Raw genomic sequence first — 24084 nt, forward strand, 5'->3', positions numbered from 1 at the left:
ACACTGGTGAGGGGAGGGGAGGGAGGAGGCTTTTCACGCTGCAGGCTCCGCTGCCAGTGACTGTTACAGTCATACAGTGACAGACACAGCAGCAGCAGCAGGGGGGCCAGGACGGCGCAGCAGGGAAGGAATGCAGAGCAGGGGGAGCGCCTCTCCGTCCCAGCGCCTCCCTGCACTGCATCCCTTCACTGAGCGGGTAGCGCCGGTCCTGGCTACAGCGGGTTAAAGCATATTGAGCTCAATTGCAAGTTAAAAAGAAAAAAGCTGGTTAGTGCTTGATAGAGCCTGTAAATACTTCACCAATGCAGAGCTGATAAGAAGAATGTTCAGTGATAAAGGCTAGTGATGATATCGAATGGACGAAAACCACGTCTGTCTAGGGTCCATAGAGCTTACTTGATCCACTGGCTAACTTAATAGCAGGCCGCTCGGCGGCGGTTCCCTTAGACAAGTCCTGCTGTTGGTGATGCAGTAAGCCTGTTAGTGAAACGTGCATGCTGGCGTTTCTGTGCTAACGGGCTCACTGTTTTTTAAAAATGCAATCAATGTGTATATGATAATGGCATAAGAACAGGGGTTGATAATAGAAAGCGAAGATCCTCTAGTCCAATTATAGGGAGAGACAGGATAAGGAATACTCCAAAATGTATTAGGAATAAACACTGTGAAACCAAGTTATAAGAACAGCATGGGTTTCAGTTTAACATAGATAGCGCAATATATAGCTGATCCAGTATAGAAATTAGAATACGAATTTGAAATTGAATGCAATTATTTCTAATACAATCACGGCTCAATATATAAACCCAGTTATTCAGAACAGCAGATGGAGTGTAACTCAGTATTGGATCAATTGATATGAGACATTTACAGTACATTTGTGTGCATTCTAGCCTCAACTTAAGCTACAGTAATACCTTTTGGCAGTGAAATACATAGCTGATTTGGCATAGAATAATATATAAGAAATTGTTTCCTAATACAGCTACAATGTATCAGCAGGGAGCTGCTGGGAGAGCTGTCTAGGTACAGAACGTAACATATAAGAAACTGTTTCCAAATACAGCCACAGTGTATTAATGGGAAGCTAATGGGAGAAAAAACAATCTGTGAATAGAGACATGCAATAGTTTGGTTACCTGTGATAACAGATAGGATACAATTTATAATTTGGAACAAATCATAAGAGATCCTCATACTGACAGCACGTACTCACTCCCGTATATTATAGCTCCACCTGAATGACACTTTTTTCATAATTGTTATATTGGAATAAATATATGAGGTATCCATACTGAGAGTGTACAACTATTCCTATAGCCTTAACCGAATGATGTCTTTCTCATAATTAGAATTGGAATAAAGAGAATGAATAATTACCTTTTTTGGGACTAGAGGAATCTTAATTACACTTTGGGAATAACCAATAGAGTGTGCCCAGTGTCCACATTTGAACAATTAATAATTTATATGTGAATGACAGAGATTAGAATACAATAATTATATATATGATGATACACATGATAAGCCTGTATGATTAAGACATGGTGTGTATTATACAATTTCATACAAACTCTCATACCGTTGTCAGCTAATATTGAGATTCATAGACATACTAAAAGGACCTGTATACTAGACATGATATATGTTTGTCTTCTCCGTAATTAATACCAACCTGAATTATCAGGGGGATATTTATTAAGATACCTGATATCATTGTCAGCAGGCCATATATAATAAAATTCAAACAAGGACGTGAAGCAGGATTATATTGTGGAATGTATCTGAACATATCCTTAATAAAGGTGTACAGACAGTATCCACTACCTGCTGTGTCCTAACACCAATTCATGCATATGACAGACTGTATAATTTGAATTTTTGTCTGAATAACCAGACGTGGTATAGAGGAGTGAATAACACCATAGTTAGCAGACATATTTGTGTGGGATATAATAATAATATCCTTTGTCTTTTCACCATTAATTCACTTATGTGATAAATACTGGTGATATTGTGCCTACCTGGGTTAACCAAAAGGATTACATATATGACTATAGATCCCCTGTATAGAATTAATAGATGATTCATATATACAATTTAACAATATAGAAATAACAACACAGTGAGCCCGAAAGCTATCTTTTTATTATCACCTTTATTAATTTTTCACATATGTATGTTTAGATTTCACTAAACTGGATATTTTAGCTAATATAATAAAAGTTAAGTCTTATTAAAAATTACTAATATATCAACACATTAATTTTCTTTCTAAGTGCGCCAACCAAAAGACAATTCTGTTCTTCCCCTTTTTTGTCTTCCACTACTATTGTCTTAGGCAGCACCCCCATCCTGTGGATCCTATTATAGATGACATGAAGAATTGGGGAGTTAATAAATAAATAAAACTTGTGCAGAAAACCTTCCCATTTCCCTTTTCCTTTGTATACAAACAAAATAATAGATATATTTTTTTATTATTATAATTTTAGGCTTTTTGTTTTTAGCTTTTATAATTTTAATTTTACACTGGGTCTGAGCCCCTGGATGGATGGACAGTTCACCTCTTTCAGATACAGCAGAGAACCCATTTCAAATACATAATAGAAATATATTTTTGGCTTTGGATCATATAGAGAGGATATATAGCAGTAGCATATGGCAGCTGCAGTACTAGCTATCAGAGTGACACACCAATTAAATATATTTTTAACTTTGGATCACATGCAGATATAGCAGTATATGGCAGCTGTAGTACTGAGTGATGCACCAATTAAATTAAATATATTTTTGGCTTTGGATCACACAGAGATATATAGCATTGGATACAGAAATAGGCAAACACATAACATCAAGCGCTGAAAGATAAAATTCAAACCTTCCCTTTTGAATATGAAGAGAGAGGTTTCTATGGAAGGCGTTTTTCCTCTTCTTCTTAACTTGGAGACTCCAATCCTCCATTCACATCAGGAATCATGACATGTAAAAAAAAAAATACAATACAATGGTGTAGTATGTCATTACAGAGTCGCACTTCACCCCAGTGATGCTGATTAAAATAGACGATGAGTGTTGAGCCTCCACCAGGTCTTCATGCACTTTTAACCTTTCAATTCAATGAAGGATAACACGTACCCAAACTCACAATAAAAAGTGGGTGTTGCAAGCATATAAAGGTATCTTTGTATAGATATAGAACCAGAGAAAGCAGTCTAATGGGTGTACCCCTACTCACAGTGACTAGGAGTGAATAAAGCCTATAAAGGTTTCTTTTAGCAGGTACTTCAGATTACAGCGTACCCCAACTCACAGTTTATCAGGTGTTCATAATCATATCACGGTTTCTTTCATTCTCCAGATAGCCATACAGTAAAGTTGATATCAAAAAGGGATTTATTCCATAAAGTAAAAAAGTTCATAAAATATTCCCACAGGAATGAACAAATAACAAAACGTTTTTTTTTTTTTTTTAAAAAGGAGCAATGGTGAACGATCACACCACCTGGTTTGGACACCTGGTGTACATCACCTGGTCATGCAGATTCCGGAATTCTGATCAGGGAATCCAGGTTCCAAAGTCCAGATGGGGAGATGGTGCATCAATGGTGAAAAAACGCTCCTGTCTGCAGCCAACGCGTTTCAATCTCTGCAAGAGATCTTTGTCAAGGCCTGCAGACCAGGAGCCCATGTGCCAGTATTTATACCCACAATGAGCAATAAAACAGGAAGTGCGGTCACATAATGATGATATTCACACATAACACATAATACAGGTTGAGTATCCCTTATCCAAAACGCTTGGGACCAGAGGTATTTTGGATATCGGATTTTTCCGTATTTTGGAATAATTAGATACCATAATGAGATATCATGGTGATGGGACCCAAGTCTAAGCACAGAATGCATTTATCCTTCATATACACCTTATACACACAGCCTGAAGGTCATTTTAGCCAATATTTTTTATAACTTTGTGCATTAAACAAAGTGTGTGTACATTCACACAATTCATTTATGTTTCATATACACCATATACACACAGCCTGAGGGTCATTTAATACAATATTTTTTAATAACTTTGTTTATTAAACAAAGTTTGTGTACATTGAGCCATCAAAAAACAAAGGTTTCACTATCTCACTCTCACTCAAAAAAGTCCGTATTTCGGAATATTCTGTATTTCGGAATATTTGGATATGGGATACTCAACCTGTAGTAGTCTTCACATAAGATCATTATCACAGCCAGTTTATAACTTGATCCAGTTGGAAATGTTGAAAAGACACAGTTTATCTTTGTCCCCAAATTAAACTATACACTGGTGTAGCTTTGCAGTGCAATAAACCGCAATGGCGGAAAAGGACGTGAATACCCGTGGAACGCATGCGTTCCACCGGTCATGTGACACGTCCGTCGTATGACACGTCGGCCATGTGATACACACCGAGATCCTTCGTCATACTTAGACAGAATAGCAGCGGGCGGAAACACTCATCCGTGAACCGCATGCGTTCCACCTCCCGAGGCGCCAGTCATGTGACGCAACCCGGAACCAAGTACTTGTGGAACGCAAAAGCAGGAAGTCAAACGACGTCCGTCCAAGCCTCACTAGTGTTTAAAATATGTCCATAATCAATTTTCCAACTGCATGTACATATTCATATATTTCAACATAAATTAATAGAAACAATATACATGTAACATCCAAAATATACAAATAGATAATAAAACAAAATGATCATATCAACATGTAGAATCTTGAATTCCGATGTTTTCTTAAAAGTCCTTTTGAAAGAAATCCATACACAGTCCATACAAAGTCCATAAATAGTTTTAAGACTACAAAAGAAGAAAAACAATTAGAATTATTCACAAAAACCATTTGGTCTCAAAGTCGCTGTTAAGACCATTTGGTATAAGTGTTTTATAATTATAAATAAAAGACATTTCATTTCTGGCTATTTGCTGGCAATGTCCTTATTTCTCACATCATATTCAAAAATGGCTAAACCGTAAGAGCCTAAAATGTGTGAATTTGAACATTGGTGATTTTGTTTTAAGTGAAGTGATAAAGCGTGAGTCTCCAGACCATTCTTAATGTTTCTTACGTGTTCTCCTATTCTCACTTTTAATGGTCTGGATGTCCTCCCTATATAGAATTTTTTGCATGAACATTTCACAGCATAGATAACGTTTTTGCTATTGCAAGTAATGAATTGATTAATGGCGAATTCCTTTCCATTTAGATCCACCTTATCAATTTTATTACGGCCTTCACCTTTGATGTTTTTACATCCCTGACAAAGGCCGCATCTAAAAAATCCCTTAGATACAATTTTTCCTTTTTTCTCTGGTCCTCTTAACCTACTTGTTACCAACTGATTTTTCAAATTTGTTGCCTTCCTATAAATACAAACTGGTTTCTTATGGATATGAGTGCCAATAATGGGGTCTTTAGTTAGTAGTCCCCAATGCTTATTGAGGATTTTCTCTATACCCCAATATTGGCAATTATAATCCGTAACAAATGCCCATTCAAACCGACTTCCTTTTTGTTCATTTTTATCAACAGACTTGGGTTTAAGGAGTGTGGTTCTATCAATCTCCTTTACCTCTCTAAAGATTTTGTCTATCTTCATCATATCATAGCCACTCGCTCAAAATTTCTCACACATTTCAATGGCCTGGGTCGAGAACACTTCCGTGTCGGTACAGTTTCTCTTGAGTCTTTTTAGCTGTCCACACGGAATCGACTCAAGCCAATTGCGGTGGTGGCAACTATTTGCATTGATGTAAGAACCTGAGTCTGTCGGTTTACAGTAGTTCTTGGTACAAATTTGATTTTCTTTTATGTACACGGTAATGTCTAAAAAAATTATAATATTATCACTAATCTCAAATGATAAATTAATGTTATATTCATTAATATTTAAGGAGGCGCAAAAATCATCTAAGTTCTGTCTGTCCCCCCTCCAGTGAAAAAAAACGTCATCTATTTATCTAACGAAAGACACCAGGTTCGCCCCATATGTGTTATTGGCCCAAATGATGTTGTTTTCCCAACTACCCATAAATAAGTTGGCATAACTCAGGGTGAACCTGGTGCCCATCGCTGTCCCAGTTTTTTGTAAATAAAAATCATCCTTAAAAAGAAAAAAAAATATTTTCCAAAATAAGTCTAATACCCTCTACCAGTAATGTCTGTAATATTTCCGATAGATCTGAATTTTTTAGAGCCGCCTGAGTGGCAGCTGTACCCAGATTGTGTTTAATGATCGTGTAGAGGGAGGAAACATCTGCTGTAACTAGCAAATCTCCCTCCCTCCATTCGATCTGGGATAAATGATCCAAAAAATCTTTCGTATCACGGAGATGGGAGCAATTCTTCAGTACAAGGGGTTGGAGGTGGTAATCAATGAACTGAGAAAGGTTCGCCAATAAAGAACCTACACCGGAGATGATGGGTCTTCCGGGAGGTTGGGTGAGGCTTTTATGTATTTTAGGAAGTATGTAAATCACTGGTGTTGATGGCTGCTCATTAATAAGGAACTTAGCCTCAATATCAGTTAAGACATTGTTCTTACTAAACTTACCCACTAGTGTTTTCAATTTCTCCAAAACGCTATCTGTGGGGTCATTATGTAAATGTTTATATACTTGGCCCTCACCCAATTGTCTATAGATATCCTTCTCATAATCTTCTATGTTCATCACCACCACCCCCCCTCCCTTGTCGGCAGGCTTTATGATCAAATTGTTATGTTTCCTAAGGTTGACGAGAGGTTCTCTCTCTTTGGATGTCAAATTATACTTCCTTTTGGTTTTTTGTTTCTCTTTTTCTTTCAAGGCTTCTATATCTTCTAATACTAAATGACTAAAGGTGTCTATAAATGATCCCTTAAGGTGTGCAGGATAAAAAACCGACTTTGGTCGGAAGGGTGTACTAGAGATTATTTCATCTCCATTAATTCCCACCTCATCCTTATTTAAAAATATTTTTTTTATAGTGAGTTTTCGTATGAACCGTTGGACATCAATAAAGATGTCAAATGGTTCAAGTTCCTTGCTGGGGGCAAATTTAAGGCCCTTTTCCAGCAAGGAAATTTCATGTTTCAAGAGTATGTATGAACTCAAATTGAATATTTTTACAGTGGAATTTTTCTCCATATTCCCTTCACTATTTGGAACACCTAATGAATGACACCTTTGGAACTCTTTTTCCCTTTTTTCTGGGGTTCTTTCTTTTACTAATTCTCTTTTTACCTCCTCGTCTACCCCTTTTTGGTTTAGTCTCTGCTAACCATAGTGGCTTTTCTGATGAGTCCTCCCTAAAAAAGGAGAATAGATCTCCTCCTGTTCTAAAATATCATATTGATTATTCCTTCTATAGTCCTTCCAAGGTGTTTTAATTTCCCCTCTACTTGCTATATTGGGTCTTCTATAATTGAATTCATTGTCTCCAATGTTTCTCCAATTATCCCAGTCTCTACTATGTGTGATGGGTTTTCTAATGGAGGAACGTTTAAAATCATTTCTTTGATTAAACCTTTCTGATTTTCTCCACTGTGCATTGTTGTTACACCTTTGTGTATTATTATTTGATCTTTGTGTGGGTTGATATTGTTTTTTATCTCCATTATTCAAATTATTGTACTCCCTCTCAATGGGATTTTTTGCCCTAGACCTCCAGGCCTTATTCCTAGGTGTACTTAAACATCCACTTTTTTAACGTATAATATCCTTTTTAGGTTCTATATTTAAATTTTCTATAACCCCTGAGGATAAGCCTAAGTCACGGTTGAACTTTTTAACCTTTTTATTAACCAAAACCTTCTCGAGCTTCCTCAGATTATTGGAAATGTGGGTCTCAAATTCCTTGTAATCCAGAAGATTCACAAACGGAGAGGTTAACTCTTTCATATTGTTAATTTCACCCTCTATTTGTTTTAAATCATGCTGTCCCTCCTTGATAATTAGATGTATCAGAGATATAGAGCATTCATCCAAAATTTTCTTCCAATTTAATTTAAAGTGTTCACTTGATGTGGTGATGGAAGCCAATTTTTCAATTCTTAGTCCCTTAGGTACTAATTGACGTGATAGGTACTTTTCTAAGGTTGCTACCTCCCACCACACTTTGCTCTCTTTAATGAGGGCTTTTTCGAGCTTCCTCATTAAACTCCCTAAATCATCATCATATAGTTCAACATCATCCTGATTTTCATTAAATGCAGTTTATAATATGTTGGATCTATTTTCCCTTAGGGTATACATATCAAATTGCAGCCTAAATAGAAACCACTTCTAAGATGATAAAAGACAATAACAAAATAGAAAAAAATCGAAGTGGATCTGTTTGGGTGCACACTGACGCTGAGAAATATGTTGCTCTAGAGGTATCACCAACCTCTATTTTAGACAAAAATGGATACAGAAATAGGCAAACACATAACATAAAGTGCTGAAAGATAAAATTCAAACCTTCCCTTTTGAATATGAAGAGAAAGGTTTCAATGGAAGGCGTTTTTCCTCTACTTCTTAACTTGGAGACTCCAATCTTCATTCACATCAGGAATCATGACATGTAAAAAAAATACAATACAATGGTGTAGTATGTCTTTACAGAATCACACTTCACCCCAGTGATGCTGATTAAAATAGACGATGAGTGTTGAGCCTCCACCAGGTCTTCATGCACTTTTAACCTTTCAATTCAATGAAGGATAACACGTACCCAAACTCACAATAAAAAGTGGGTGTTGCAAGCATATAAAGGTATCTTTGTATAGATATAGAACCAGAGAAAGCAGTCTAATGGGCGTACCCCAACTCACAGTGACTAGGAGTGAATAAAGCTTATAAAGGTTTCTTTTAGCAGGTACTTCAGATCACAGCGTACCCCAACTCACAGTTTATCAGGTGTTCATAATCATATCACGGTTTCTTTCATTCTCCAGATAGCCATACAGTAAAGTTGTTATCAAAAAGGGATTTATTCCATAGAGTAAAAAAGTTCATAAAATATTCCCACAGGAATGAACAAATAACAAAAAAGTTATTTTTTTTTAAAAAAGGGAGCAATGGTGAACGATCACACCACCTGGTTTGGACACCTGGTGTACATCACCTGGTCATGCAGATTCCGGAATTCTGATCAGGGCATCCAGGGTACAAAGTCCAGATGGGGAGATGGTGCATCAATGGTGAAAAATGCTCCTGTCTGCTGCCAACGCGTTTCAATCTCTGCAAGAGATCTTTGTCAAGGCCTGCAGACCAGGAGCCCATGTGCCAGTATTTATACCCACAATGAGCAATAAAACAGGAAGTGAGGTCACATAATGATGATATTCACACATAACACATAATAGTAGTCTTCACATAAGATCATTATCACAGTGAGTTTATAACTTGATCCAGTTGGAAATGTTGAAAAGACACAGTTTATCTTTGTCCCCAAATTAAACTATACACTGGTGTAGTTTTGCGGTGCAATAAACCGCAATGGCGGAAAAGGACGTGAATACCCGTGGAATGCATGTGTTCCACCGGTCATGTGACACGTCCGTCGTATGACACGTCGGCCATGTGATACACGCCGAGATCCTTCGTCATACTTAGACAGAATAGCAGCGGGTGGAAACACTCATCTGTGAACCGCATGCTTTCCACCTACCGATGCGCTAGTCATGTGACGCAACCCGGAAGCAAGTACTTGTGGAATGCAAACGCAGGAAGTCAAACGACATCCGTCCAAGCCTCACTAGTGTTTAAAATATGTCCATAATCAATTTTCCAACTGCATGTACATATTCATATATTTCAACATAAATTAATAGAAACAATATACATGTAACATCCACAATATACAAATAGATAATAAAACAAAATGATCATATCAACATGTAAAATCTTGAATTCCGATGTTTTCTTAAAAGTCCTTTTGAAAGAAATCCATACAAAAAAAGAAAAATATTTAAAAATTATTTTGTAGTCTTAAAACTATTTATGGACTTTGTATGGACTGTGTATGGATTTCTTTCAAAGGGACTTTTAAGAAAACATCGGAATTCAAGATTTTACATGTTGATATGTTACGTGTTTACTAAAACACTTTGCCTTTATCATGAGGCGTACTGTGACAAATTACATGGCCCTATGTGGGCACTGCTATTATGTAGGTTAGGACTGCTGTATCAGAGAAGCCGTGAAGTGGCCAGCAGCTAAACATGTGTTTGCAAACATTTGTGACGAATTCTCTGAATTTTATTACCAGATAGGTTCAGGGATTGTTACAGGTAATTTTCAGTGTGCGGAAGGGAATTTGGGGGTTGGGGATTTGCACCCCCCTTCCTCTTTGTCTGTTGTTTGTCTGTGACCCCTCCCCCTTCCAGCACCTGATATATAATTACCTCCAGGTATGATTGAGCAGCTTCCCAATTGTTTGTCTGCTTATATAAACATTTACGTAATGACCTCACAGATAGCATTTTGGAGAAATTGAAAACACTAGTGGGTAAGTTTAGTAAGAACAATGTCTTAACTGATATTGAGACTAAGTTCCTTATTAATGAGCAGCCATCAACACCAGTGATTTACATACTTCCTAAAATACATAAAAGCCTCACACAACCTCCAGGAAGACCCATCATCTCCAGTGTAGGTTCTTTATTGGCGAACCTTTCTCAGTTCATTGATTACCACCTCCAACCCCTTGTACTAAAGAATCGCTCCCATCTCCGTGATACGAAAGATTTTTTGGATCATTTATCCCAGATCGAATGGAGGGAGGGAGATTTGCTAGTTACAGCAGATGTTTTCTCCCTCTACACGATCATTAAACACGATCTGGGTATAGCTGCCACTCAGGCGGCTCTAAAAAATTCAGATCTATCGGAAATATTACAGACATTACTGGTAGAGGGTATTAGACTTATTTTGTAAACTAATTTTTTTCTTTTTAAGGATGATTTTTATTTACAAAAAACTGGGACAGCGATGGGCACCAGGTTCGCCCCGAGTTATGCCAACTTATTTATGGGTAGTTGGGAAAACAACATCATTTGGGTCAATAACCCATATGGGGCGAACCTGGTGTCTCTCTTTAGATATATAGATGACTTTTTTTCATTTGGAGGGGGGACAGACAGAACTTAGATTATTTTTGTGCCTCCTTAAATATTAATGAATATAACATTAATTTATCATTTGAGATTAGTGATAATATTATACATTTTTTAGACATTACCGTGTACATAAAAGAAAATCAAATTTGTACCAAGAACTACTGTAAACTGACAGACTCAGGTTCTTAAATCAATGCAAATAGTTGCCACCACCGCAATTGGCTTGAGTCGATTCCGTGTGGACAGCTAAAAAGACTCAAGAGAAACTGTACCGACACGGAAGTGTTCTCGACCCAGGCCATTGAAATGTGTGAGAAATTTCGAGCGAGTGGCTATGATATGATGAAGATAGACAAAACCTTTAGAGAGGTAAAGGAGATTGATAGAACCACACTCCTTAAACCCAAGTCTGTTGATAAAAATGAACAAAAAGGAAATCGGTTTGAATGGGCATTTGTTACAAATTATAATTGCCAATATCGGGATATAGAGAAAATCCTCAATAAACATTGGGGACTACTAACTAAAGACCCCATTATTGGCACTCATATCCCTAAGAAACCAGTTTGTATTTATAGGAAGCAACAAATTTGAAGAATCAGTTGGTAACAAGTAGGTTAAGAGGACCAGAGAAAAAAGGAAAAATTGTATCTAAGGGATTTTTTAAAAGCGGCCTTTGTCAGGGATGTAAAAACATCAAAGGTGAAGGCCGTAATAAAATTGATAAGGTGGATCTAAATGGAAAGGAATTCGCCATTAATCAATTCATTACTTGCAATAGCAAAAACGTTATCTATGCTGTGAAATGTTCATGCAAAAAATTCTATATAGGGAGGACATCCAGACCATTAAAAGTGAGAATAGGAGAACACGTAAGAAACGTTAAGAATGGTCTGGAGACTCACACTTTATCACTTCACTTCAAACAAAATCACACATTTTAGGCTTTTACGGTTTAGCTATTGTTGAATATGATGTGAGAAATAAGGACATTGCCAGCAAATTAGCCGGAAAAGAAATGTCTTTTATTTATAATTATAAAACACTTATACCAAATGGTCTCAACAGCGACTTTGAGACCAAGTGGTTTTTGTGAATAATTCTAATTGTTTTTCTTCTTTTGTAGTCTTAAAACAATTTATGGACTTTGTATGGACTGTGTATGGATTTCTTTCAAAAGGACTTTTAAGAAAACATTGGAATTCAAGATTCTACATGTTGATATTATCATTTTGTTTTATTATCTATTTGTATATTGTGGATGTTATATGTATATTTTTTCTATTAATTTATGTTGAAATATATGAATATGTACATGCAGTTGGAAAATTGATTATGGACATATTTTAAACACTAGTGAGGCTTGGACGGATGTCGTTTGACTTCCTGCATTTGCGTTCCACAAGTACTTGGTTCCGGGTTGCGTCACATGACTGGCGCCTCGGGAGGTGGAACGCATGCGGTTCACGGATAAGTGTTTCCGCCCGCTGCTATTCTGTCTAAGTATGACGAAGGATCTCGGCGTGTATCACATGGCCGACGTGTCATACGACGGACGTGTCACATGACCGGTGGAACGCATGCGTTCCACGGGTATTCACGTCCTTTTCCGCCATTGCGGTTTATTGCACCACAAAGCTACACCAGTGTATAGTTTAATTTGGGGACAAAGATAAACTGTGTCTTTTCAACATTTCCAACTGGATCAAGTTATAAACTGACTGTGATAATGATCTTATGTGAAGACTACTATTATGTGTTATGTGTGAATATCATCATTATGTGACCTCACTTCCTGTTTTATTGCTCATTGTGGGTATAAATACTGGCACATGGGCTCCTGGTCTGCAGGCCTTGACAAAGATCTCTTGCAGAGATTGAAACGCGTTGGCAGCAGACAAGAGCATTTCTTCACCATTGATGCACCCTCTCCCCATCTGGACTTTGGACCCTGGGTGCCCTGATCAGAATTCCGGAATCTGCATGACCAGGTGATGTACACCAGGGCCAAAATTTACTAATATTCGTGTTTGTGTCATTTTGTGTAGTGTTTAAACTCGTCTTGTATCGGGTGCATTTTCATGCAACTTTTTGAAACTATATACGCCAAGTTACTAAGCATTCGAGTTTATTGTTTTCGTGTTTTCCGATGTCGATGCCAGTCGGGTTTTTTTGGCACATTTATGGCCGTCATTGTCGTTTGCGTACGTGTTTTTGCTGTTTTTGCTGGGGGGTTTTCTAAGTTAAACGCGGCAGGTTTTTTTTTTCCAGCGGCCGCATTTTCACTTTTAGTTTCGTTTTTCATCCCCGTTCGTGATTGGTTATGTTTCAGATGGTAGGAGTGTCTGTGCGCAACCATATAAATATGCCCCAAACCGTCCGCACCTCATGAGTTTAGTTAGTGGTGAGGAGGGAGGTTGTGCTGTGGAGGTTGGTGAGTAGTTGGTTTGGTGAGGAGTTTTGTGGGCAATTTCTGAGTGTAGTACTGTGTTTGAACGTCGTCTTGTCATTCTTGTAGTCTTGTTTTTTGTGGTTTTGTCTCATCTTTGGTCCAAGTATTTTTTATTTATAGTCCCGTGTTTGTGTGTGTGTGTGTGTGTGTGTGTGTGTGTGTGTGTGTGATTTGTGCAGTGGTAGTGGAGGAGTGTGTTGTTTGTCTTTTTATTTTTCTGTGTTAAGTGTTTAGACACACAATTATGTGTGACGCAGAGGAGGGTGAGGTGGAGGGTGTGAGCGAGGGGGAGGAGATCAGTCAGGTGGAGGAGGTGAGTGTGAGTGAGGTTAGTGAGGTGGAGGAAGTGGGTGAGGTTGCTGCAGCAGCCTCAAGTGACAGTGATAGTGACAGTCAGAGTGCTCCGCAGCCACGCACCACTACTAAGACTGGGCGGAAAGTCAAGTTTAGTTATGCTGAAAAGTGGCATTGGTGCGGGAGCTGATGAAGTATCAGCGGCAGCTATTTGGGCCTGAGTCCGCCAAGGTGCCAACACGGAAGAAGACGGTGTTGTGGGCGAAAGTTGTTGCTGCTGTCAATAGTGAGGGGGTGGTCAAGCGGACGGAGGACACGTGCCGCAAACGGTACTATGACATAAAGCGACGTGTCAAGTCCAAAATGGCCAAGGAGGCGAAGTCGGCTCGAAAAACCGGTGGTGGTCAGCCCTATATTACAAGATATCTGGACTATGAGGAGCCCATGCGGAGTGTAATACCTCCTGAAGTAGTCTCTGCAAGCAATGTCCGGGATTCAGATAGGCCCAGGAAGAATGGTGAGCATGTGTATTTGCATTATCATTCTATGACCTTAATTTTTTTTTTTTTTCAAATGTGTGTCATGTGACGTTGCATATTACTCCCATCTTCAAGTGTGTGTCAGCAAATACATTTTTTTTGGTAATGTTTTCTACAAAAGCCAATGTAACGTCTTACTTTATTGCATGTCATGTGTTTTTTTTCTGTATATTTTCCATGTGTAGTTTGGACTTGGTGTGTCATTGAATTGTCCAGCAATAATGTTTTCCTTTAGCACATTTTTTAGTTTCTAATTTGGACTATGTTTTATATGTAGGTTATCCATGTGCAATGTTGCAAAAACAGTGGTTGTCATGTTAGAGGCTGGAGTAGTGGGAAGTAGTTTGGAAACCACTTACATGTGTACTGTCATTATTACTGAGTGTAATAATTTGTTTTAAAAACCAACTATTTGTTTGTTGAGTTTGAGTCTGTATTTGTACCCTGACACAACACTGCAGTTTTTTTTTTTTTTTTTGGCTCATATAGTGGTAATGTGTGTTTGGAGTGCCACATCACAGAGCAATTTCTATATTGCATTTGTAAATTTTTTCCTTTCATTACAAAATGAAGATGTGTGTGTTTTTGGTTGTTAGTGTATGTATTTTTACTTGTGTCCTATGTCTGTGTCCTGTACATGCTTTCCTGTGTTGCACTTTCCATAGTGCATATGGCTATTGGACAATGTTTATTGTTTTATGTAGTGTTTTTTTTGTTTACGGTCCTTATGGGGTTTTTTTATAATAAAACAAGCATTTTTTAAAGAATTAATGTTTATAAGCATAATGGGTGGATCTATCAACAATAGCATGAATACATGAGATTTTATTTTGGTTTTACAGTGTTGGAAAAAAGCAGTACTGGTCGTCCTACTGTAACTCCCATCACATCTGATGATGATGATGCTGCAGAAGCAGGCAAAGTGTCCATTGTAGTATAGGGTATGTTTGTAAAGGAATGGCCATAACAAAATGTAACTTTCAATACTAGGTCCATCAAAAGAAGTCTGGAGCAGCAGAAGTCAGACTTCTGTAACACAACACCAAAAAAAAACATGTGGCAGCAAAGAAGGCAAGGTCTGATGTCCAGGGTCAACCACAGCAGGCTACCCCGCCAAGAAGATTATCGACAGTATGTTCGGTCCCCCCACTCCAAATTTTGGACACACCTCCAAGACGTGAACCACACTCCCCTCATCTTGATTGTGAGTATCAAACTGAAATACATGTAAAAAATTTCTGATCGTAATCAAACTTTCACTTAAACGCATTAAGTCAAAACACATCAAAATATGATATACTTACCAAAGCCAATAAGACATGAAATGGAATCCTAGCAAAATGGCCTTTTCCACATCCTGTAAATATATGTATGTCCACTTCAGCCATACAGTAGCACATTGTGTGTAAGATGCTGCAACAGAAACTCATGTGTAATTTTGTGAAATAGTAAGGTTGTTTTACAATTTTTCACATGTGTGTTTGACCTAACATTGGCAAATACATATAAAAACATTCCTATGTTTGTTTTTGAAAAACTATAAGGTAACAAATTATGGATTGCAATTAGTTTTTATGGTGGAGTATGTATGATCTACAATAAAATTAATGTGTTTGCTTTCACAATGAAGTAACCAGACACATTAGCCACAAACAGCCATATGTATGTATTTACATTATGAGTGATGATGTTGCTAGGCAGGATATGTGAAAGCACCAGTCAATGACATGTGTTCCATGTTTAGTGATTTTTTTTACAATTTTTCAAACATATGGATAACTAACGGATTTTTTTTCACAATTACAGCTTCTAGCCCTGGTAACAGCATCCCTCCGCAACAACAGCAACACAGTGACATGGATAAGACAATCATGTTAGAAATGCAGCCATTAAGAAAAGGAATGAGCCCCCCAGCACCTGTGAGTACACCACCACAGCAAAGCACTCCACCACCACAACACAGCCCAACAACACCAGTAACACAAGGCCCTGATCACGTGTTTTGGAACATTTGGGCTAGACAGCAGGCCACTAATGAAGATTGCCTGCGTAGGCAGACACAAATGTTTGCAAGCCTACCATGTCACCTCAGAAGATTAAACAGAAATATGAGTAGACAAAATGAACAAACCACGAGAATTGCCAATACCATGGAACTCATGCGTGCAGACATTACACAGGTCATGGCCAACTTACAGCGCATAATGAAGAACAGCACAGACTAATGGAAGAACAGCACAGACAACAGCAAAGCTATATGAACATTTTTCAAAACAATCAAAAGATAAATGAAAATGTATTCCGAATTGTAGACAATCAAAATGCTGCTACACATGAACTCAATGCCACCCTCACTAACCTCAATGAAACACTCAGATCCATGCACCAACAGCAAACAAGCAGCAGTTCTGGTACGACTACTCCAAATATCATGCCAGTGTCATCAACACCAAGACGCTCCACCAGAACACGCCAACATGACAGTGCTAAAGACAAAGGGCAGGACAAGAAGCCACCCAAATAAAATTAACAAATAAACCTCACATTTTTAAATTCACAGAAGTAAATCAAAATACATAGTAAGTGTATGTTTGTCAAAATAGATATAACACTTAGCTCCTTGACAATTTGTACAACATCATTAATTATAAGTGGTACAAACAATAACAGGAAATTAGTACGCACATTTGTTCTTTACCATCTTTGAATTTTTTTGGAGGAGGGAAATGTTTGAGCTGCACATACATGTTAGCAGGAAGTAACCAGACCACTTGATTTTTTTCTAATCATTACTCTTTCTAGATTCCAATCAATCTCAGATCCTGCAGAAACAATAATTGGCAGACAGCCAGAATGTCTTTAGCAGGAAGTAAACAGACCACTTGATTTTTTTCTAATCATTACTCTTTCTAGATTCCAATCAATCTCAGATCCTGCAGAAACAATAATTGGCAGACAGACAGAATGTCTTTAGCAGGAAGTAAACAGACCACTTGATTTTTTTCTAATCATTACTCTTTCTAGATTCCAATCAATCTCAGATCCTGCAGAAACAATAATTGGCAGACAGCCAGAATGTCTTTAGCAGGAAGTAAACAGACCACTTGATTTTTTTCTAATCATTACTCTTTCTAGATTCCACTCAATCTCAGATCCTGCAGAAACAATAATTGGCAGACAGACAGAATGTCTTTAGCAGGAAGTAAACAGACCACTTGATTTTTTTCTAATCATTACTCTTTCTAGATTCCAATCAATCTCAGATCCTGCAGAAACAATAATTGGCAGACAGCCGGAATGTCTTTAGCAGGAAGTAAACAGACCACTTGATTTTTTTCTAATCATTACTCTTTCTAGATTACAATCAATCTCAGATCCTGCAGACACAATAATTGGCAGCCAGGCATAATCATCCATGACCAATGCAACTTACAATGTGAATTAAAACTGGTTTACATTTCTTCTGTAGACGACTTTACAAGAAAAACACAATAGAGTTGTGTAAAAGTGTCCTAATATGTTTGTGTAAATTTTTAAATTTTAATAACCGAAATGAATGACATTATTGTTGTGGCATGTTTGTGTGTGTAAAAAATGAGTAATCATATTTAAAAACCTGAGGCACAACCCACAAAATGAAAAAGATTTTAACTTTTAACACTAATGTGTTTAATAAAGGATATATGTTGAAAAATGTGTATTGACTTTTAAAAATCCAAATTTACTCCAGCAAACATAAGGCAATAAATTATTTTGGATGAGACAAGTTTGTGTCCCTTTTATAGGCATGATAAGTCAGGTTGGAATGATTTGTAAGTGTCAACACATGTAAACACGGCTGAAAAAAGCAGGTCTATTTTTTTGCAGATTTTTTTTATGATTCGCAAAAAAATACGACCGCAATTGAGCACTCAGAGACTAACACCCAAATACGAATGAATAGTGAATACCCGTGTTGTATGAAATAACAGCCGCATTTGACCGATGGTCTATTCATTCGTATTTCTGAACTTTGTCATTCAAACCATTACGAATAGCCCAAACACTGCCGAGATTGGTGCTTAGTGAATTCCCGTCTTGGGACTTAGAAAAAAAAACACAAATCGGACAAACACGATTTTTTAGTAAATATTGGCCCAGGTGTCCAAACCAGGTGGTGTGATCATTCACCATTGCTCCTTTAAAAAAAAAAAAAAAAAAAACGTTTTGTTATTTGTTCAATCCTGTGGGAATATTTTATGAACTTTTTTACTTTATGGAATAAATCCCTTTTTGATATCAACTTTACTGTCTGGCTATCTGGAGAATGAAAGAAACCGTGATATGATTATGAACACCTGATAAACTGTGAGTTGGGGTACGCTGTGATCTGAAGTACCTACTAAAAGAAACCTTTATAGGCTTTATTCACTCCTAGTCATTGTGAGTTGGGGTACGCCTATTAGACTGCTTTCTCTGGTTCTATATCTATACAAAGATACCTTTATATGCTTGCAACACCCACTTTTTATTGTGAGTTTGGGTATGTGTTATCCTTCATTGAATTGAAAGGTTAAAAGTGCATGAAGACCTGGTGGAGGCTCAAAACTCATTGTCTATTTTAATCAGCATCACTGGGGTGAAGTGTGATTCTGTAAAGACATACTACACTATTGTATTTTTTTACATGTCATGATTCCTGATGTGAATGGAGATTGGAGTCTCCAAGTTAAGAAGTAGAGGAAAAACGCCTTCCATTGAAACCTTTCTCTTCATATTCAAAAGGGAAGGTTTGAATTTTTTCTTTCAGCGCTTGATGTTATGTGTTTATTTCTGTATCCATTTTTGTCTAAAATAGAGGTTAGTGATACCTCTAGAGCAACATATTTCTCAGCTGCAGGGTGCGCCCAAACAGATCCACTTCGATTTTTTTCATTTAGAGATATATAGCAGTAGTGTACAGCAGTACACAGCCCCTTATAGACAGATAACAACACCTGGTCCGTCCTATACACAGCCACAGTATGCTAGTGCAGTACACTACTGTACTGTCAGAGTAGAGATGTGCACCGGAAATTTTTCGGGTTTTGTGTTTTGGTTTTGGGTTCGGTTCCGTGGCCGTGTTTTGGGTTCGAACGCGTTTTGGCAAAACCTCACCAAATTTTTTTTGTCGGATTCGGGTGTGTTTTGGATTCGGGTGTTTTTTTTCAAAAAACCCTAAAAAACAGCTTAAATCATAGAATTTGGGGGTCATTTTGATCCCAAAGTATTATTAACCTCAATAACCATAATTTCCACTCATTTTCAGTCTATTCTGAACACCTCACACCTCACAATATTATTTTTAGTCCTAAAATTTGCACCGAGGTCGCTGGATGACTAAGCTCAGCGACCCAAGTGGTCGACACAAACACCTGGCCCATCTAGGAGTGGCACTGCAGTGTCACGCAGGATGGCCCTTCCAAAAAACACTCCCCAAACAGCACATGACGCAAAGAAAAAAAGAGGCGCTATGAGGTAGCTGTGTGAGTAAGCTAAGCGACCCTAGTGGCCGACACAAACACCTGGCCCATCTAGGTGTGGCACTGCAGTGTCAGGCCGGATGGCCCTTCCAAAAAATACTCCCCAAACAGCACATGACGCAAAGAAGAAAAAAAAGAGGCGCAATGAGGTAGCTGTGTGACTAAGATAAGTGACCCTAGTGGCCGACACAAACACCTGGCCCATCTAGGAGTGGCACTGCAGTGTCACGCAGGATGGCCCTTCCAAAAAACACTCCCCAAACAGCACATGACGCAAAGAAAAAAAGAGGCGCAATGAGGTAGCTGTGTGAGTAAGCTAAGCGACCCTAGTGGCCGACACAAACACCTGGCCCATCTAGGAGTGGCACTGCATTGTCAGGCCGGATGGCCCTTCCAAAAAATACTCCCCAAACAGCACATGACGCAAAGAAGAAAAAAAAGAGGCGCAATGAGGTAGCTGTGTGACTAAGATAAGCGACCCTAGTGGCCGACACAAACACCTGGCCCATCTAGGAGTGGCACTGCAGTGTCACGCAGGATGGCCCTTCCAAAAAACACTCCCCAAACAGCACATGACGCAAAGAAAAATGAAAGAAAAAAGAGGTGCAAGATGGAATTGTCCTTGGGCCCTCCAACCCACCCTTATGTTGTATAAACAGGACATGCACACTTTAACCAACCCATCATTTCAGTGACAGGGTCTGCCACACGACTGTGACTGAAATGACGGGTTGGTTTGGACCCCCACCAAAAAAGAAGCAATTAATCTCTCCTTGCACAAACTGGCTCTACAGAGGCAAGATGTCCACCTCATCATCATCCTCCGATTCATCACCGTGTACATCCCCCTCCTCACAGATTATCAATTCGTCCCCACTGGAATCCACCATCACAGCTCCCTGTGTACTTTGTGGAGGCAATTGCTGCTGGTGAATGTCTCCATGGAGGAATTGATTATAATACATTTTAATGAACATCATCTTCTCCACATTTTCTGGAAGTAACCTCGTACGCCGATTGCTGACAAGGTGAGCGGCGGCACTAAACACTCTTTCGGAGTACACACTTGTGGGAGGGCAACTTAGGTAGAATAAAGCCAGTTTGTGCAAGGGCCTCCAAATTGCCTCTTTTTCCTGCCAGTATACGTGCGGACTGTCTGACGTGCCTACTTGGATGCGGTCACTCATATAATCCTCCACCATTCTTTCAATGGTGAGAGAATCATATGCAGTGACAGTAGACGACATGTCCGTAATCGTTGTCAGGTCCTTCAGTCCGGACCAGATGTCAGCATCAGCAGTCGCTCCAGACTGCCCTGCATCACCGCCAGCGGGTGGGCTCGGAATTCTGAGCCTTTTCCTCGCACCCCCAGTTGCGGGAGAATGTGAAGGAGGAGATGTTGACAGATCGCGTTCCGCTTGACTTGACAATTTTCTCACCAGCAGTTCTTTGAACCCCTGCAGACTTGTGTCTGCCGGAAAGAGAGATACAACGTAGGTTTTAAATCTAGGATCGAGCACGGTGGCCAAAATGTAGTGCTCTGATTTCAACAGATTGACCACCCATGAATCCTTGTTAAGCGAATTAAGGGCTCCATCCACAAGTCCCACATGCCTAGCGGAATCGCTCAGTGTTAGCTCCTCCTTCAATGTCTCCAGCTTCTTTTGCAAAAGCCTGATGAGGGGAATGACCTGACTCAGGCTGGCAGTGTCTGAACTGACTTCACGTGTGGCAAGTTCAAAAGGTTGCAGAACCTTGCACAACGTTGAAATCATTCTCCACTGCGCTTGAGACAGGTGTATTCCACCTCCTATATCGTGGTCAGTTGTATAGGCTTGAATGGCCTTTTGCTGCTCCTCCAACCTCTGAAGCATATAGAGGGTTGAATTCCACCTCGTTACCACTTCTTGCTTCAGATGATGGCAGGGCAGGTTCAGGCAATTTTGGAGTTGCTCCAGTCTTCTGTACGTGGTGCCTGTACGCCGAAAGTGTCCCGCAATTCTTCTGGCCACCGACAGCATCTCTTGCACGCCCCTCTCGTTTTTTAAATAATTCTGCACCACCAAATTCAAGGTATGTGCAAAACATGGGACGTGCTGGAATTTGCCCATATTTAATGCACACACAATATTGCTGGCGTTGTCCGATGCCACAAATCCACAGGAGAGTCCAATTGGGGTAAGCCATTCCGCGATGATCTTCCTCAGTTGCCGTAAGAGGTTTTCAGCTGTGTGCGTATTCTGGAAAGCGGTGATACAAAGCGTAGCCTGCCTAGGAAAAAGTTAGCGTTTGCGAGATGCTACTACTGGTGCCACCGCTGCTGTTCTTGCAGCGGGAGTCAATACATCTACCCAGTGGGCTGTCACAGTCATATAGTCCTGAGTCTGCCCTGCTCCACTTGTCCACATGTCCGTGGTTAAGTGGACATTGGGTACAACTGCATTTTTTAGGACACTGGTGAGTCTTTTTCTGAGGTCTGTGTACATTTTTGGTATCGCCTGTCTAGAGAAATGGAACCTAGATGGTATTTGGTACCGGGGACACAGTACCTCAATCAAGTCTAAAGTTGGCTCTGCAGTAATGATGGATACCGGAACCACGTTTCTCACCGCCCAGGATGCCAAGGCCTCAGTTATCCGCTTTGCAGCAGGATGACTGCTGTGATATTTCATCTTCCTCGCAAAGGACTGTTGGACAGTCAATTGCTTGGTGGAAGTAGTAAAAGTGGTCTTCCGACTTCCCCTCTGGGATGACGATTGACTCCCAGCAGCAACAACAGCAGCGCCAGCAGCAGTAGGTGTTACACGCAAGGATGCATTGGAGGAATCCCAGGCAGGAGAGGACTCGTCAGAATTGCCAGTGACATGGCCTGCAGGACTATTGGCATTCCTGGGGAAGGAGGAAAGTGACACTGAGGGAGTTGGTGGGGTGGTTTGCGTGAGCTTGGTTACAAGAGGAAGGGATTTACTGGTCAGTGGACTGCTTCCGTTGTCGCCCAAAGTTTTTGAACTTGTCACTGACTTATGATGAATGCGCTGCAGGTGACGTATAAGGGAGGATGTTCCAAGGTGGTTAACGTCCTTACCCCTACTTATTACAGCTTGACAAAGGCAACACACGGCTTGACAAATGTTGTCCGCATTTCTGTTGAAATACTTCCACACCGAAGAGCTGATTTTTTTGGTATTTTCACCAGGCATGTCAATGGCCCTATTCCTCCCACGGACAACAGGTGTCTCCCCGGGTGCCTGACTTAAACAAACCACCTCACCATCAGAATCCTCCTTGTCAATTTCCTCCCCAGCGCCAGCAACACCCATATCCTCCTCATCCTGGTGTACTTCAACACTGACATCTTCAATCTGACTATCAGGAACTGGACTGCGGGTGCTCCTTCCAGCACTTGCAGGGGGCGTGCAAATGGTGGAAGGCGCATGCTCTTCACGTCCAGTGTTGGGAAGGTCAGGCATCGCAACCGACACAATTGGACTCTCCTTGTGGATTTGTGATTTCGAAGAACGCACAGTTCTTTGCTGTGCTTTTGCCAGCTTAAGTCTTTTCATTTTTCTAGCGAGAGGGTGAGTGCTTCCATCCTCATGTGAAGCTGAACCACTAGCCATGAACATAGGCCAGGGCCTCAGCCGTTCCTTGCCACTGCGTGTGGTAAATGGCATATTGGCAAGTTTACGCTTCTCCTCCGACGATTTTATTTTTGATTTTTGAGTCCTTTTTTTACTAATATTTTGTGTTTTGGATTTTACATGCTCTGTACTATGACATTGAGCATCGGCCTTGGCAGACGACGTTGATGGAATTTCATCGTCTCGGCCATGACTAGTGGCAGCAGCTTCAGCACGAGGTGGAAGTGGATCTTGATCTTTCCCTATTTTTGGAACCTCAACATTTTTGTTCTCCATATTTTAATAGGCACAACTAAAAGGCACCTCAGGTAAACAATGGAGATGGATGGATACTAGTATACTTATGGATGACGAGTGACTGACGACACAGAGGTAGCTACAGCCGTGGACTACCGTACTGCGTCTGCTAGTATAGAGATGATAATGATATAAAAAATATATATATATCACTACTGCAGGTATATATAATATAATGACGGACCTGCTGGACACTGTCAGCAGACTCCTAAACTACTAGTATGAAGAAGATAG

This window comes from Pseudophryne corroboree, chromosome 10 (genome assembly GCF_028390025.1).
Source record: "Pseudophryne corroboree isolate aPseCor3 chromosome 10, aPseCor3.hap2, whole genome shotgun sequence".
Classification (NCBI taxonomy): Eukaryota; Metazoa; Chordata; class Amphibia; order Anura; family Myobatrachidae; genus Pseudophryne; species Pseudophryne corroboree.